The following is a 16510-nucleotide window of genomic DNA, read 5'->3' on the forward strand; positions in this document are numbered from 1 at the left end:
TGGAGGCATAACAGCATGTCACCCTGTGCTGACTGATGGACTATTTTAATACGGTGCATTGTTTTCTAATACCAACCATATAAAAAAAAACAACAGTGGTGTTTTATATGACAAAACAGGGTTACATACATTGTTATTGTCTCAGTTTTTTCTCTACTTTGAAGGATGCTTGTATGGACCAAAATGTGTCTTAGTAATATTTTTGGGACTAAATACACATACATTTGGATTCAAGTTTGAGTTAACAGTTAGTAGTTTCTGTCTAAATAATAGGAAGGGGGGAAGTGTGCAAGATAATGTGCTTCTTCAGTAAAGTGTTCTGTGAGCATCAGGAACACATTTGTCACATTGTGTTGGTGACGAACCCCAAGATGCAGAGATGACGATAGACATTGAGCGGGAAAACATTATTTAATGTCCAAAAGTAAAAATAAAGAAAAGACACAAACCAGGAACGCCAAACTGGAAAACGAGAAACAGGATCCATCAAACAGGAACTAGGAACAAAATGACAGAAAGCAGTCCACGGCATACAGGAACAGAGACAAGTAACAGGTAGGAGCTGCAAGTATTACTCACAAGTATTCATGACAATAATCCAGCAGTGACTGGAGGGCAGGGCAGCTATAAATAGCAGCTGGCTGATTGACACCAGGTGTGGCCAGGTGCCAATCAGCCACAGCTGAGGGGACAGCACTCAGAGAGACAAACAGGAAACTGAACCAAAATAAGAGTGCTGACAGGAAATAAAACAGAGGAAAAACTAAAACTTAACCAAACTGTCAGGGACAAGCCTGACAACATCACTTCTAACTCAAATGTACGATATGCCTAGTGGCTCCCTGGACCTCTTTCAGAGATGTGTGAAAATGGAAAAAGATGAAGACAATTTTTTATTTTTTATTTTAATATATTTCCTGAAGGAGAACAAACATGACACAAACCTTCCTAATTGTTAGAACTCCCACTGTTTACATTAAACATGCTTCACTGATGAGAATATTTGTCAAGCACTGTTTTGTCCTACTAATTTCAGCGATCCTTGAACTCATCGTAGTTTGTTTACATGTGCAACTTCCTCCGATGCTGCCACAGAAAGATGTGTTTTATGCCACTCCTTCTTTGTCTCATTTTGTCCACCAAACATTTTATGCTGTGCGTGAATGCACACAAGTGAGCTTTGTTGATTTTATTGATTTGCGGGAATGCTTATCAGGTAAAATTGGTCAATCCGTGACTGCAAGCTAATCAGTGCTAACATACATGCTAGCTGTATGTACATATTGCATCATTATGCTTCGTTTGTAGGTATATTTGAGCTCATTTAATTTCCTTTACTTATGTCCGTTGTGTATTTAATTTATATTTGCATATCTCATGACACATTATCTGTATGTAATATTGGCTGCATTTCTCATAGTTGTGTGTGCCATGTTGTTCCAGACCACAGCAAATGTTACCCAGCTCGCAAAGATTGTAACAAATCCGTTAGAAGAAGACAGCCTGCCGTTTCCTTAAACTTGGACACATACATCTATACCTTTGGCCATTCTCAGCCAGTAATTTCCAGGAGTTATCTCATCCTGTGAGAAGCCTCCAGACAGAATTTTTTGTTGTTGTATTTTTGGTCCAATATGGCTCTTTCAACATTTTGGGTTGCTGACCCCTGGCCTAACATGAATAACTGCTTACAATAGGGGTGCACAATGTAAGATTAAAGGATGAAGGCCCATTTTGGTATTTTATAAGTAATAAAAAAGCTTTGAAAGACATTGCAATATATATATCAAAAGTAGGGCTGTAAAATTTAACGAGTTTAGTCACAAAAATGTACCGCATTACTCAACGCAGATTGATCAGCCAATCTATTTGACCGTACATCTTCTTACTTTAACTGCGGATGGTTAACTGAAAGGCTGAGGGTTGCTACAGGATACGGTCAGTTATCAGTTGAATGCAGAGGTGGGTAGAGTAGCCAGAAATTGTACTCAAGTAAGAGTACTGTTACTTTAGAGATTTATTACTCAAGTAAAAGTAAGGAGTAGTCACCCAAATATTTACTTGAGTAAAAGTAAAAAGTATGTTGTGAAAAAACTACTCAAGTACTGAGTAACTGATGAGTAACATACACACTCATATCATATATATATATATATATATATATATATATATATATATATATATATATATATATATATATATATATATATATATATATATATATATATATATACATACATACATACATATACATTGATATATACAGTATATAATTTATAAGTATTTATTTTGCTGTTTTGTTTACATGTTAAAGGTGTTTTAATGAATATACATGCATGTTTAACATATAGATTCCTTTCTTTAATGAAGACTAGAATATAAGTTGGTGTATTACCTGATTCTGATGACTTGCATTGATTGTAATCAGACAGTCGTGATGATAACGTCCACGTTTTCAAATGGAGGAGAAGAAAAGTTCCTCCTTTCTGTCCAATACCACATGAAAGTGGTGGGTTTTTGGCATCCTATTTGTCCAGCTTCCATATTCGTTTTTATACACTTTACAAGAAATATATTGGCGTCAAACTCCGTAGCTTGCTAGCTTGTTTGCGCTGGCTTTCGGAGACTCTTGTTTTGAAAGCGCAGGCGCGATGGCGCGGCACTTTTATTGTGAAGACAGGAACGTCCTCATGTGCGGTCAGTCTTGAGGCTTTTGACGGTACGGTTGAAATAAAACAAGTATCTTTTTTCCCTCACACTTTTGATTGATTGATTGGAACTTTTATTAGTAGATTGCACAGTACAGTACATATTCCGTACAATTTACCACTAAATGGTAACACCCCAATAAGTTTTTCAACTTGTTTAAGTCAGGTCATGTGACCACCTGGCTCTGTTTGATTGGTCCAACGTCACCAGTGACTGCATCTGATTGGTGGAACGAAGTGAAACGTCACCAGTAAGGCAGGCACTTTGAAGGTCTGTCTGACAGACCAAAACAAACAAAGCGTGCATTAACAGATCGATAAAAATTAGTAGCGAGTAGCGAGCTGAATGTAGATAAAAGTAGCGGAGTAAAAGTAGCGTTCCTTCTCTATAAATATACTTAAGTAAAAGTAAAAGTATGTTGCATTAAAACTACTCTTAGAAGTACAATTTATCCCAAAAGTTACTCAAGTAGATGTAACGGAGTAAATGTAGCGCGTTACTACCCACCTCTGGTTGAATGAGAAGACTCCAACTGGTGTGCTCTTTGACAAATTTTAATTTCAAATAAACCCAATGGGGCTTAAGCTTAAACTGTTACCAACTTTTAAGCAAATAAATGAAGTACATTCAATTCAAACTTTAGAAAAATAGAAAATGTTGCTGGATTACATTCTGACAACAAAATTGCATTTGTGTAGAAATATTACCGTATTTTCCGGACCATAGGTCGCACCGGATAATAAGGCGCACTGCCGATGAATGGTCTATTTTTTATCTTTTTTCATATATATATATATATATATATATATATATATATATATATATATATATATATATATATATATATATAATGATTTTTTCGATTATAGGGTGCATTAAAGGAGTCATATTTATTTTATTTTTTTTCTAAATGTAAAACATTCCTTGTGGTCTACATAACATGTAATGGTGGTTCTTTGGTCAAAATGTTGCATAGATGATGTTTTACAGATCATCTTCAAGCCGCTTTCTGACAGTCGCTTCCATTTTGTGGGCGGTCTTATTTACGTGGCTCACCTTCGGCAGCGTCTTCTCCCCGTCATCTTTGTTGTAGCGGCGTAGCATGCAAGGACGGGAGTGGAAGAAGTTTCAAAAGATTGAGCTAACTGTTTTAACGACATTCAGACTTTGTTTAAATCAATAACGGAGCAGCCTCTCCTCATCCGGAAACAACAACACAGGAAATGAGTCCCGTGAAAAACCGTCTGACCGGAACTCTAATAACTAAAGTTCCTTGGGTGAATAATGTAAACTCACTACACCGGTATGTTTTGGCGCTTTCATGGCAAGTTTACTGACAGATATAAGTAAGAACTTTACGCTACTTTATATTAGAAATGGCAACAGCGGAGGATGAATGTCCCATAACAAGAAAATAGTGAAAAAGAAGAAGCTTATCGACTACGGCGTCGTCACAGACTACAAAGGTGGAGGCGCGCAATTTTTCAGGATTTATGCAGATCCCAAATACAGATCAACAGGTACCAGAAGGTAAGAAACGTTGCTTTTGCATAATATTGCGAAACAAAACGCCAGATAATAGGTCTTACCTTATACACACACCATAATAATACTCGTATGTTGAAGCACATCAAATGGTGCAGCCTACACTTATCTCTTATGTTTGACTGCCATCTACTGGTCACACTTATTATTACACCATGTACCACATAAAATTGCTTCAAGATGGGTAAGCTCAACCAAACGTATTCCTTACATTAGGCACACCGGGTTATGAGGCGCACTGTCGAGTTTTGATAAAAAAAACATATTTTAAGTGCGGCATTTAGTCCGGAAAATACGGTAGTCTTTTTTTTTAAGTAAATTCACATTGATTACGATTAATCATGATTTAAAAGTGTGCCTAATCTGATTAAGAAAATTACTTACTTGACAGCACTAGTTAAAAGACAATATCAACGTCAGCTTTGTGTTAACGGTGACAAATGGAATAATTGCCAGCGTTATTAGTAGGGGTGCTGAAGAACATCGATTCACGTCTGAATTGTGATTATTAGATTATTATTTTGAATTGATCCAATATTTTCAATAATCCATTCTTTGCAATACGTTTTTTTAAGCAATCTCTCTTTGTCAATGTTTTGTCCAGTACGCTGCTAAAATTAGCAAGCTATCCTTAGATGTCAATAATGTTTATGCATGAAAAACAAATAAATACAGTTAGCTGTGTCCTCGCTGCAAGTAAATGTTTGGGCGTACTTAGAATTTTACAATTTTCAGAGCAATTTTTCAGAGCTGGCTGTCTAAACCAGTGGAACACATAGCATTAAAAAACAGATGCCAGTCTTCCATACTCACTAAGATGTTTCCTTCAGTTAGTTTGTTCAGTTATTCAAGTAATTGGATAAAACACGCTTTACAGTGTATTTTGAGGAAATTGTTGGAATAAACAAATCTGCTTGCCATAACTTCCATTCTTCTAATACATGTACATCATCAACATTGAAATTGCGCTTTTAGCATGTATGCGTTAAGATATAAAAAAAAAACCCTGCACTGTCACACAGATAACGGAAACACAGACCATCGCTCTTGTCCACATAGTTAAAGTTGCGGGTCCCCCATGTGGTCTGGATTTGATAAATGTTTATTTGTTACGCTCATTACACGATTATTTAAACCAACATCATTTAAATCCAAGCTTTTTTCTATTGAAGTGTGGATTAATTGCCTTACACTTAATTGACACACACAGCAATCAAGAAGGGTCTTGTAAGGTGACTGCTAATATGATGCCAGCTCACTTAGTATTGTCAATATTTTTACTTTTTCTGATTACATTATGTGTCATTGTTTTTTTCCATTTACTACTGATTTAAAGGTTTGTGGTTTTTTTAGGTTTATTTTCAGATCGTGTTACAGACCCATGAAAAAATAAGCTGTGAGCCCAAATAAGGATCATTATTGCTTACAAGGTAAGGTACTGGGGCCAAGCTACAACCCTTTAAACCAGGGGTGTCAAACTCATTTTAGCTCAGGGGCCGCATGGGGGAAAATCTGTGATTAAAATCATGGCAATAAAACAAAAAAATAAAGACAACTTCAGGTTGTTTTCTTTGTCTTACTTTCGCAAAAAATAGAACAAACACATTCTGAAAATATTACAATAAAAATATAGAAAACAATACCCGGCAGAGGTAAAGTTTAGATCCATGAAGGAAAGAAGAAAGTGAATGAATGTTTATAACTGAATAAATTCACATATGCATAAAAATGTGTTTACTTTTGTATTATTTTTTTTATTAATTAAGTAACGTTTATGACAACCTTTTTCCAAAACACAATATAGAATGTGAGATATAACAGGATAATGCATACATTTATCATTTGTTTTCAAAAACGGTTACAAAAAAGTGATACCCCAAAAATGTACTGACTTGATGGGGTCCCTCTCCCAGGGACCCCATTTTGAAAGTTCCTAGCGTCAACACTGATGGAGTATTGGTGCGTGCAAAAAGCAGCAGGCGGCTGTGGCCTGCGGGCCGGTTCTAATACTAATCAAATATCATTCCGGAGGCCATAGATAATAGATGAGAAAATTCAGATCAGGCCCCCGGGCCTTGACTTTGACACCCCTGCTTTAAACTGTGCCGGTGCTTAAACAGTGCATTCAAATGATTTAAAATAAACAAACAAATGATGTTAGAATGTCTTTTTAGTGGAATATTGTGGCATGCAAGTGGAACAAAATGTTAATTCAAATAGTTCAATAATATAAAAAAAAAATGTGTCGTGTGTTTTTTCTATGTTGATTTAATAAAATAAAAAATAAAATAAAATACAATATATATATATATACATATATATATATTAGTAATTAATTCAACAATATGATAAACAAAAACAAATTGTCTTAATCATCACAGCAAAACCAACAACAATACAGAAAACAGAGAATGGGCAAAAAAGGACTGTCTTGTTGTATTGTATTGTTGAATTCCAGGCTTTGTGAATGCACCTTGCTCATCTTGGCCATGATTGGGTGGATAATGAAGAAGTGTTGTGTTGCTGTTGTGGATAGCGAGCTGTTGTGGACCCGAAGACTGCTGTTGGCGCGTTAAGGTCACCTTTAAGCTCTTGTTGCAGGTGGCTCAGTCTGCATTTATTCAGCATCAAAATGAAGCATCTTACCCATCCATTTATTTTATATGTCATCACTATGGCCACAGGTGAGCTGGAGCCTATCCCAGCTGACTTTGGGCAAGAGGTGGGGTACACCCAGCCTATCAAAAGGTATATATCTCTTCTGGAGTGCCAACATCCTCTGCAGTGGACATTTGTGCTTTGCACAGAAGCAATTGTAACTCAGACAAAGGGAACTGGGCAAAAACAAATATCCAGTGCTTAGGACACTGGTTCTAAGGAGGATATAGAAAAACAACCATTCAAATTCACACCTATGGACAATGTATTCAACTACCGTATTTTCCAGACTACAAGGCACACTTAATCAATCAATCAATCAATCAATCAATGTTTATTTATATAACCCTAAATCACAAGTGTCCCAAAGGGCTGCACAAGCCACAATGACATCCTCGGTACAGAGCCCACAGAAGGTCAAGGAAAAACTCACCCCAGTGGGACGTCGATGTGAATGACTATGAGAAACCTTTGAGAGGACCGCATATGTCAAATAGGTGGAATTGAGTCTGGCACAGTTTTAAAATGCTCTCATTGTTGTACATTTTTTATCTATCAGAAAGTAAAATTAATAATACAGAAATCAAATTACAGGATGTTATTAATGTAATTTACTCATTTTCCTCAACTGATGTACTAACATCATGTGGTTTATTCTGTACATATGTAGCCTCATTTACAACAAAACTTGTGATTTTGGACTCATTTTGATAATCAAACATGAAGTTAGAAGGGGATACTTTTTATTTCAGCATATTAATATGCGTCAAGATAAAGTGTCCCCAGTTATAAGTACAACACAAAGTGTACCGATTATCAAAAGCATTTATCTGGGTAGAAATGTCACAGATTACATTACTAACAACATCTTTGACAATCAACGCATGAATGTAACAATCGACATGTTTTATCATTACTATCCCCAATAAGCAGCAAGTACTGTGGGGAGTGCTCAGAGAGTATGGGGTATCGGACTGTCTGATTGTGGCGGTCTGCTCCCTGTATGATCAGTGTCAGAGCTTGGTCCGCATTGCCGGCAGTAAGTCGGACACGTTTCCAGTGAGGGTTGGACTGCGCCAAGGCTGCCCTTTGTCACCGATTCTGTTCAAAACTTTTATGGACATAATTTCTAGGCGCAGTCAGATGCGTTGAGGGGATCTGGTTTGGTGGCTGCAGAATTAGGTCTCTGCTTTTTGCAGATGATGTGGTCCTGATGGCTTCATCTGGCCAGGATCTTCAGCTCTCACTGGATCGTTTCTCAGCCGAGTGTGAAGCAACTGGGATGAGAATCAGCACCTCCAAGTCCGAGTCCATGGTTCTCGCCCGGAAAAAGGTGGAGTGCCATCTCCGGGTTGTGGAGGCGATCTTGCCCCAAGTGGAGGAGTTCAAGTACCTCGGAGTCTTGTTCACGAGTGAGGGAAGAGTGGATCGTGAGATTGACAGGCGGATCGGTGCGGTGTCTTCAGTAATGCGGACGCTGTATCAATCCGTTGTGGTGAAGAAGGAGCTGAGCCAGAAGGCAAAGCTCTCAATTTACCGGTCGTCAATTTGTCATCCTCACCTATGGTCATGAGCTTTGGGTTGTGACCGAAATGACAAGATCACGGGTACAGGCGGACGAAATTAGTTTCCTCTGCCGGGTGGCGGGGCTCTCCCTTAGAGATAGGGTGAGAATCTCTGTCATCCGGGAGGAGCTCAAAGTAAATCCACTGCTCCTCCACATCGAGAGGAGCCAGGTGAGGTGGTTCGGGCATCTGGTCAGGATGCCACCCGAACGCCTCCCTCGGGAGGTGTTTCGAGCACGTCCGACCGGTAGGAGGCCACGGGGAAGACCCAGGACATGTTGGGAAGACTATGTCTCCCGGCTGGCCTGGGAACGCCTTGGGATCCCCTGGGTGGTGCTGGACGAAGTGGCTGGGGAGAGGAAAGTCTGGGCTTCTCTGCTTAGGCTGCTGCTCCCCACGACCCGACCTCAGATAAGCGGAAGAAGATGGATGGATGGATGGATGTTGTGGACGTAGTGTCCAAACATGGAAGTGTTGTCGCTGTCTTAACATGCCTCCTCCGAAGTCATGTGCGCTCTCACGCAGGGGATACAAAGAATTGCTATTGTGACATTCAGTAGACACATTTAGAACAACACTTTCTTTCATCCAAAATATTAAGCTCATTTTTATACTTGGAAAACTCATCTCGCGGGCCGGATAAAACCAGTTCCCGTATGTTTTACATCCCTGGGCTAACCACTATTCCACTCTGACCATGTCTATGGTTTCAGCAAAAAAAAAAAAAAAGTCAAAAAAAATATCCAGGTACGGCCGGCAGTATTTCCTGTTTCACGCTGACTCAAACCTGACTATCAAGTGTGCTGCTGAAGTGCTTGTATAGCAGAGATTGGCTAAAGAGGAAGCCCTCGCTGAAAGTGATGATGGAACGGAAACATGAGATTGAGTCATGAGGGCCAGGAACTGTCTGGTTGACCTCTTCCCGATGAGGTGGACATCATCAATGCAAACATGGCTGACCTTAAAGTTGAAAGATAATCAATTGCCTTCGTTGTTCATTCAAAGAGAAACCTCACCCGCGTCACATGTAAACAATTCGGTTGGCGCTTATGAATAATTCAGAGATGCTGCATCGCAAATTGACGCTTATTCCGATGGCGCTAAATCTGGATCGGCGGTGACGACGTAGGTGACACGGCTTTCGACGCAGGGATAAGTCATTCATACGGAGACAAAAGACCATTCATATCACAGACGCGGCTACGGCGAGATGGAGCAACCACACAGAGCAGGGCTGGATGGATTCCTAATGAATCAGCCATGGAGGTGGACTGTTGCATCTCGGTGGTAGTCCACATACACACACACACACATACACACACACACACACACACACACACACACACACACACACACACACACACACACACACACACACACACACACACACACACACATATATATGAATGAGAGAATCCAAGACTGATAAGAAGCCAACCTGTTGTTTATGCGGAGGCTACATCATGGAGGAGAGCAGAGCCGCCTTAAGAAATCACAGTGTGTCATTGTGCTGTTGGTATTCACCTCATGTCGCACAACCACACGGGGGGAGGAGAGGGAGGGCCGGAACACTCATCCCAAGCCTTAAGTCTGGTTAGGATAAGTCCACTTACCTGACTGAGCCTGTCTTCACACGGCCATCTGGCGCTCTTCTTCCCCCTTGAGCCGAAGAGCAGTCGCCAAACACCGATCCCTCTACCGCTCCCGCTGAAGATGGAGCGTGCTCACATGCGACGAAGAGGAAGAGGAGCGAGGGGTCGGCACGGACTGAAGGGACCAAGGTGGTGGTGGGTGTTTGCGTCTGGGAAAGACAGGCGAAGTCGGACGGCTTCCCTTTTGTTTGTATCCTGGAGGAGAGCGGGATCCATAGGCGGCCGCTTCATCTAGGTGTATGCAGCAAGAGGCTGTGCGGTCGCCTTGGCAACAGAGCGAGGAGAAGTGAGCGAGCGAGCTGGCAGGGGAGAGAGAGTGTGAGAGAGGGGAAGTGCATTCATCATAATGGAGGGAGATACATCTTCCACATAACCTGCTTTCTAGTGTTGTCCCGATACCAATATTTTGGTACCGGTACCAAAATTATTTCGATACTTTTCTAAATAAAGGGGACCACAAAAAATGCATTATTGGCTTTATTTTAACAAAAAAATGGTAACACTTTAGGATGGGGAACATATGCACCATTGATTAGTTGCCTATTAACATGCAAATTAGAAACATATTGGCTCTTAATTAGTAATTATTTAGTACTTATTAATGCCTTATTCTTAGAATAATACGGGACGGCGTGGCGCAGTGGGAGAGTGGCCGTGCGCAACCCGCGGGTCCCTGGTTCAATCCCCACCTAGTACCAACCTCGTCATGTCCGTTGTGTCCTGAGCAAGACACTTCACCCTTGCTCCTGATGGGTGCTGGTAGCGCCTTGCATGGCAGCTCCCTCCATCAGTGTGTGAATGTGTGTGTGAATGGGTAAATGTGGAAGTAGTGTCAAAGCGCTTTGAGTACCTTGAAGGTAGAAAAGCGCTATACAAGTACAACCCATTTATTTACAGCCAGTAAGCCATTAACTAAGAGTCTTCCCTCAAAAACCTCAGAATTATTGCTTATTAGTAACCCTAACCCCAACGCTAACCCCAACCCTAACCCTAACCCTAACCATAACCCTTATATGTTCCCCTAGTGTCCAAGTAGTGTTACCAAGCCGGTAACACTTTATTATGGGGAACATAATATGTTCCCCATACTAAAGTGTTACCAAAAAATATTACGGTACATTAAACATATGTTTCTTATTGCAAGTTCGTCCTTAAATAGAATAGTGAACATACAAGACAACTTGTCTTTTATTAGTTAGTAAGCAAACAAAGGCTCCTAATTTAGCTGCTGACATATGCAGTAACATATTGTGTCATTTTCCATTCTATTATTTTGTCAAAATTATTAAGGACAAAACGTAGAAAATTAATTATTAATCTACTTGTTCATTTACTGTTGATATCTGCTCACTTTCTCTTTTAACAAGTTGTATCTACACTTCTGTTAAAATGTAATAATCACTTATTTTTGTTGTTGTTTGATACTTTACATTAGTTTTGGATGATACCACAAATTTGGGTATCAATCCGATACCAAGTCGCTACAGAATCATACATTGGTCATATTCAAAGTCCTCATGTGTCCAGTGACATATTTTCTGAGTTTATAAACATAATATGAATTTAAAAAAATGAAAGAAGATGTTGTGATGCCCAAAAATATCGACGTAATTATAGTAGTATCGATGAAATGCGCTCCTGTACTTGGTATCATTAGGTGTAGATCCATCAATGGCGTTTGTTTACATTTTGACGCCGGTGAGCTACGGTGTGTAGTGAAACATGTTTAGCTATTCCTCGTCCTGCAGGGATGATACTTGTAAGAAACATACTTTATTTGTCGCCATGGAGGTGAGGATTAGTGATTTAAAAGTAGCTAAAACACTGCAGACTGGGGACTTTAGCTGCTACCTATCGAACCATGTCTTAAAGCACCTCTTCCTGAGGGCATTTCAGTGTTATAACTTCACCTTTATTGTTATTTTTTAAGCCAAAATGCGTCCGTTCTCCTTTTTCTGTCCACACACTTTGTCTTCTTGTAAGTACTGCGTGATTGTGCGCTGCCGAACATGCTCGTCTGCTCGTAAAACCAGCAATGTCACAACCTGACGACGTCGGGGGCACATGGGGGGTGGGGGTTGGGGCTCGGTGGGTGTGCGGACCGGTACTTTTCAGAGGCGGTATAGTACCAAAGAGTACCGAAGCTGTAACATAACAAAATGTGGAAAAAGTGAAGCCCTGTGAATACTTACCAGATGCACTATATATGCTTTGTGCAGAGGTTAGATGGAAAGGAGCATAAACAAACACTATAAAATGAAAGTCAAGCAATGAGACCACCTGGTAACATACTCAGACTGAATGGAACATAATGATGAACACCATTTCCATGGCCAGTCATAAAGCGTAATGCATAGTGGTAGACGAGGGCCGGATAAAAATTAAAATTAAAATAAATGATCAGACATATTCCTAAAAAAAAGGGCACCATAATCCAGTAAAGGTACAAATGTATCTGTTACGTACGGCAGGGGAAGGAGACGACACAACGGCAGGGATCAGTTCAATAGGTTTATTGAAACTGATGATGATAATGAGTTGGGGTGTGTATGCTATTATACGTGAATGGTGCAAGACGATGTGTAGAATTAACAATGTAAATGCTACCAGAGTTTGTTGTATGTGCATGTTGGATGAATCCTTCGTCAGACCAGAGGGGCAAGGCGAGAAGACAGTCCGTGGGCAAGCGAGAGGTCAGGGGCTGGAGAGAGGCGACGAGGTCCGTGTCCATGCAGGGGTCGAGGATCGAGGGAGGCAGTCCAGAATCCGGTGGGAAGTCGAGGCACACAGCTCGATCACGGGAAACAGAGGGAACACTCCGGGGAACACAGAGAACATAAGACACGGGCACAGGGAAGGCACAGAGAGAGCAAGTACGCGGAGGGAAGCCAGAGTCGGGATGCTTACTACGGAGAGTGAACTACGTTCCGGCACTGGATCTTTGGGTATGCTGGTCTTTATGACGTCTGCCCTCATCAGACCCAGGTGCGCAGATTGCAGATTGCCTGCAGCCGTGCAGGCACATAGCCGCGATGCGGGAAGAGCGAGCAGGGGCGTGTCCCGGCGCGCTTTTCGCGGAGGTGCCGGCTGTACTTGCAGCAGATGACAAAAGGGATTGCGCATGCGCCGTGACAGTATCAATAGAATTTACTGTTTTCCCTGGACGAGGGGGCCCCGTTTTGAATAAACGCATGCAAAATTATTGAATGACAGGATACAAAAAAAAGATGTGCAAATGTTGTTTCAAGTATGTTAAATGTGATTTTTTTTTTGCACAAAAAAATGGCACAATTGCTTTACAATTAATTATATTTTTAATTTTTAAAAATTGCATTAAAATATATTCAAGTTGTCTTAAAAAAAATAGTTTAACACAAAAAAAAGTTTGTCAAAATACAATTCTGTTTAGGGCCCCAGTTTAGAAGTGTTAACTACTTATTTAATATTTTAGCATATCATGACCAACATTGGATTGAGACTGACATAAATAGAAGGATATCAAAGTCACCCCAAAGCCCATCGATTTTTCTACATGCAATGGAAAAAGTTTGGATTCCCCTGCTGTGAGTAGAGTTTAAAAACACGAAGCTGTTCCATGAACTTTAATGTCTCTCACCTTGATGCACATGAATGCCATTAAAAATAATTGTTGCGATGATCAAATTATAATACCAGTGTACATAAAGTATTGTCTGTATGTTAAAACACACCACTGGGTTACAATTAGAGACATCTAGTGTTAACTGTGGGGATCACCATGAATGAAGCCTTGCATTGATATCATTGTATAAAACTGTTTCAGCAAAATCAAGTCAATAGTGCAAAATAAGTCCACAAAAGCAAACATTACAATTGGCTCTCATTCAAATTATTTGGAATTATATTAGAGCTTTTTTCTGTGATTCATCATGATTATTCACAATTCAAAAGTGTGATTATTCAGACAAAGAAATTGATCGTTTGACAGCACTAATTACGGTATCATTCGTCATAAAATTATTTGTCATAGTACTGTACACTGTCAAACTATTTTGTGACAGTTGAAGTGACGAAACGTGTTTCCTGGGAATAGAACAAAGAGTGGGCACATGAAGAGAGTAAATGGGACAATTAATAGTGGCAATCATAGTCTGGGTGTGAATGGTTTGGAATTTATGTGTGAAGACTTTGCCCGGGATGATGACACTCAATCCCTGACAAGTGTGTGTGTGTGTGTGTGTGTGTGTGTGTGTGTGTGTGTGTGTGTGTGTGTGTGTGTGTGTGTGTGTGTTCTTGTATTTTTATCCTTCTTGAGACATCCACAAGGAAAAGTACCTTCCATATGAGGACCGAAATCATGGTCCCAATAAGGAAAACCATTGCATCTGATAGAGAATGTCTCATTTGCACCCCTGGTGGTGAAATCTATCAAAATTAGGGTGGTCCCAAAAAAATTGACTGTCAACATATGAAATAACAAGTGTTCGTAAAAATTTGAGGTGCTCCCCCTCTGGCCAAAATATGTAATAACAAGTGTGTGTAAGAAATTGAAATTGGCCCCCTTTGACCAAAATTACTTAAAAAAAATGAAATAAATATGTATATAGAGACATACTGTAATAACTTGAAGTAAATAAGAAAGATTAAAAATACAATTACAAAAATAAATAAATAACTAAAAGCAGTCTTTTTCTCACAATGTGTCGACATGTTTATAATAGAATTGGGAACAATGTCATATTCTTTCTGTTTCTGCAATATTGCAATATTTTCTCTTGAAGTTATTACTTTTTTATGTAAAATTATTACTTTTTTATAAAAAATGGTGACATTTGTCGTACAAAATTCTGACTTTTATCACAATATTGCCAATTGTTTTGTTGTTCTTGTAAAATAGTGAAATTTTGTCCAAAAAAATTACGATTATTACTATAATATTGCCAACATGTTAAAGTTTTCTCACAAAATTGTGACTTTTGTCGAGTAAAATTACGACTCTTTTCATAAAGTTGCCAAAATGTTAAGCTTTTCTTGTAAAATTGCGACTGTTATTGAGTAAAATTCAAACTTTTATCATGAAAAAATTTTGACTCACATTCTAAGTTTTACTTGTGAAATTGTGACCTTTTTCTTGTGAAATTCCAACAAATTTTTCACAACAAGCTTTTTTATATTTGCATAGTTTGTATATATTATTAATGTGGTAAATACAAATCTTTATATATCTAGGAAGGGTGGTACTAAAAAGGTCAGAATTTTTCAGAGGTCTCAAGAAGGTAACAAATACAAGAATGTGTGTGTGTGTGTGTGTGTGTGTGTGTGTGTGTGTGTGTGTGTGTGTGTGTGTGTGTGTGTGTGTGTGTGTTGCGTTTATTCCACATGCCCATTCAGAGTGGGCAGTGTTACTAGTGTGAATTGAAAGTGGAACATTTCATTTGGTCGTGTCGTGACAACGTGTGTGTAAATCCTGTGACATAAAAGTAATTTTTTATTTGAGAAACAGAAAATAGTCACCACTGCGCCCTTCCTGCAGGGCCCTGAAAGCTTTCCAACCCTCCACTGATAGTAGCCATCCATCCATGGAGACAACATCATTTCAAACATTAGCCTTGTTTACACTGACGTTTAAGTCCAAACAACACGCGCTGACAGGGAAAATGTAAACACACATGTTCTCTATCAGGGCAATTATGCCAATTTGCTTGGCATAAACCAACAATTGCAACACATAGTTTATGCAGATGGTGAGATGGGGGAGCAGAGTGTCTTGCTCGGATAAGGTATGCGATGACTCAAATGTTGTGGAGTTTAGTCCAATGCAAGTTTAAAAGGTACACTTTCTTGTAATAATAATATATTTTTTTTGTATAGCACTTTGCATTTGAATAACAAATCTCAAAGTGCACCTTGTAGTGACCTGTGTAACACTTAATAACATTTAATAATCACCAGCACCCCCCCCCGCGACCCCAAATAAGGGACAGCGGTAGAAAATGGATGGATGGGTTTCAAAAAGTAAAATTACACGAACGTAGGGAGAAGTACAGAGCGCCAATAAACCTTAAAGGCACTGCCTTTGCGTGCAGGCCCAGTCACATATTACCTACGGCTTTTCACACACACAAGTGAATGCAAGGCATTCTTGGTCAACAGCCATACAGGTCACACTGAGGGTGGCCGTATAAACAACTTTAACACTGTTACAAATATGCGCCATACTGTGAACCCACACCAAAAAAGAATGACAAACACATTTCGGGAGAACATCCACACCGTAACACAACATAAACACAACAGAACAAATACCCAGAACCCCTTGCAGCACTAACTCTTCCGGGACGCTACAATATACACCCCTGCTACCGTCTACCCCCCAAACCCCGCCCACCTCAACCTCCTCAT

At 39.7% G+C, this 16510-nt stretch overlaps 1 protein-coding gene across 2 annotated transcripts in view; it reads right to left on the reverse strand.

Moving 5' to 3' along the window:
- Positions 1-10381, reverse strand: part of LOC133612541 (tyrosine-protein phosphatase non-receptor type 5-like) — a 61972-nt gene extending 51591 nt beyond the window's left edge. The window contains exon 1 of one of the 2 annotated variants that reach the window (XM_061970025.2): positions 10091-10381. The gene's annotated coding sequence lies outside the window, so the exon portion shown is untranslated. Of the gene's footprint in view, positions 1-9915; positions 9951-10090 lie in introns of those variants that run through there. The other variant, XM_061970027.2, reaches the window with a different exon arrangement.
- Between the last annotated feature and the right edge of the window lie 6129 nt (positions 10382-16510).

The sequence above is a fragment of the Nerophis lumbriciformis genome, linkage group LG10 (assembly GCF_033978685.3).
Source record: "Nerophis lumbriciformis linkage group LG10, RoL_Nlum_v2.1, whole genome shotgun sequence".
Classification (NCBI taxonomy): domain Eukaryota; kingdom Metazoa; phylum Chordata; class Actinopteri; order Syngnathiformes; family Syngnathidae; genus Nerophis; species Nerophis lumbriciformis.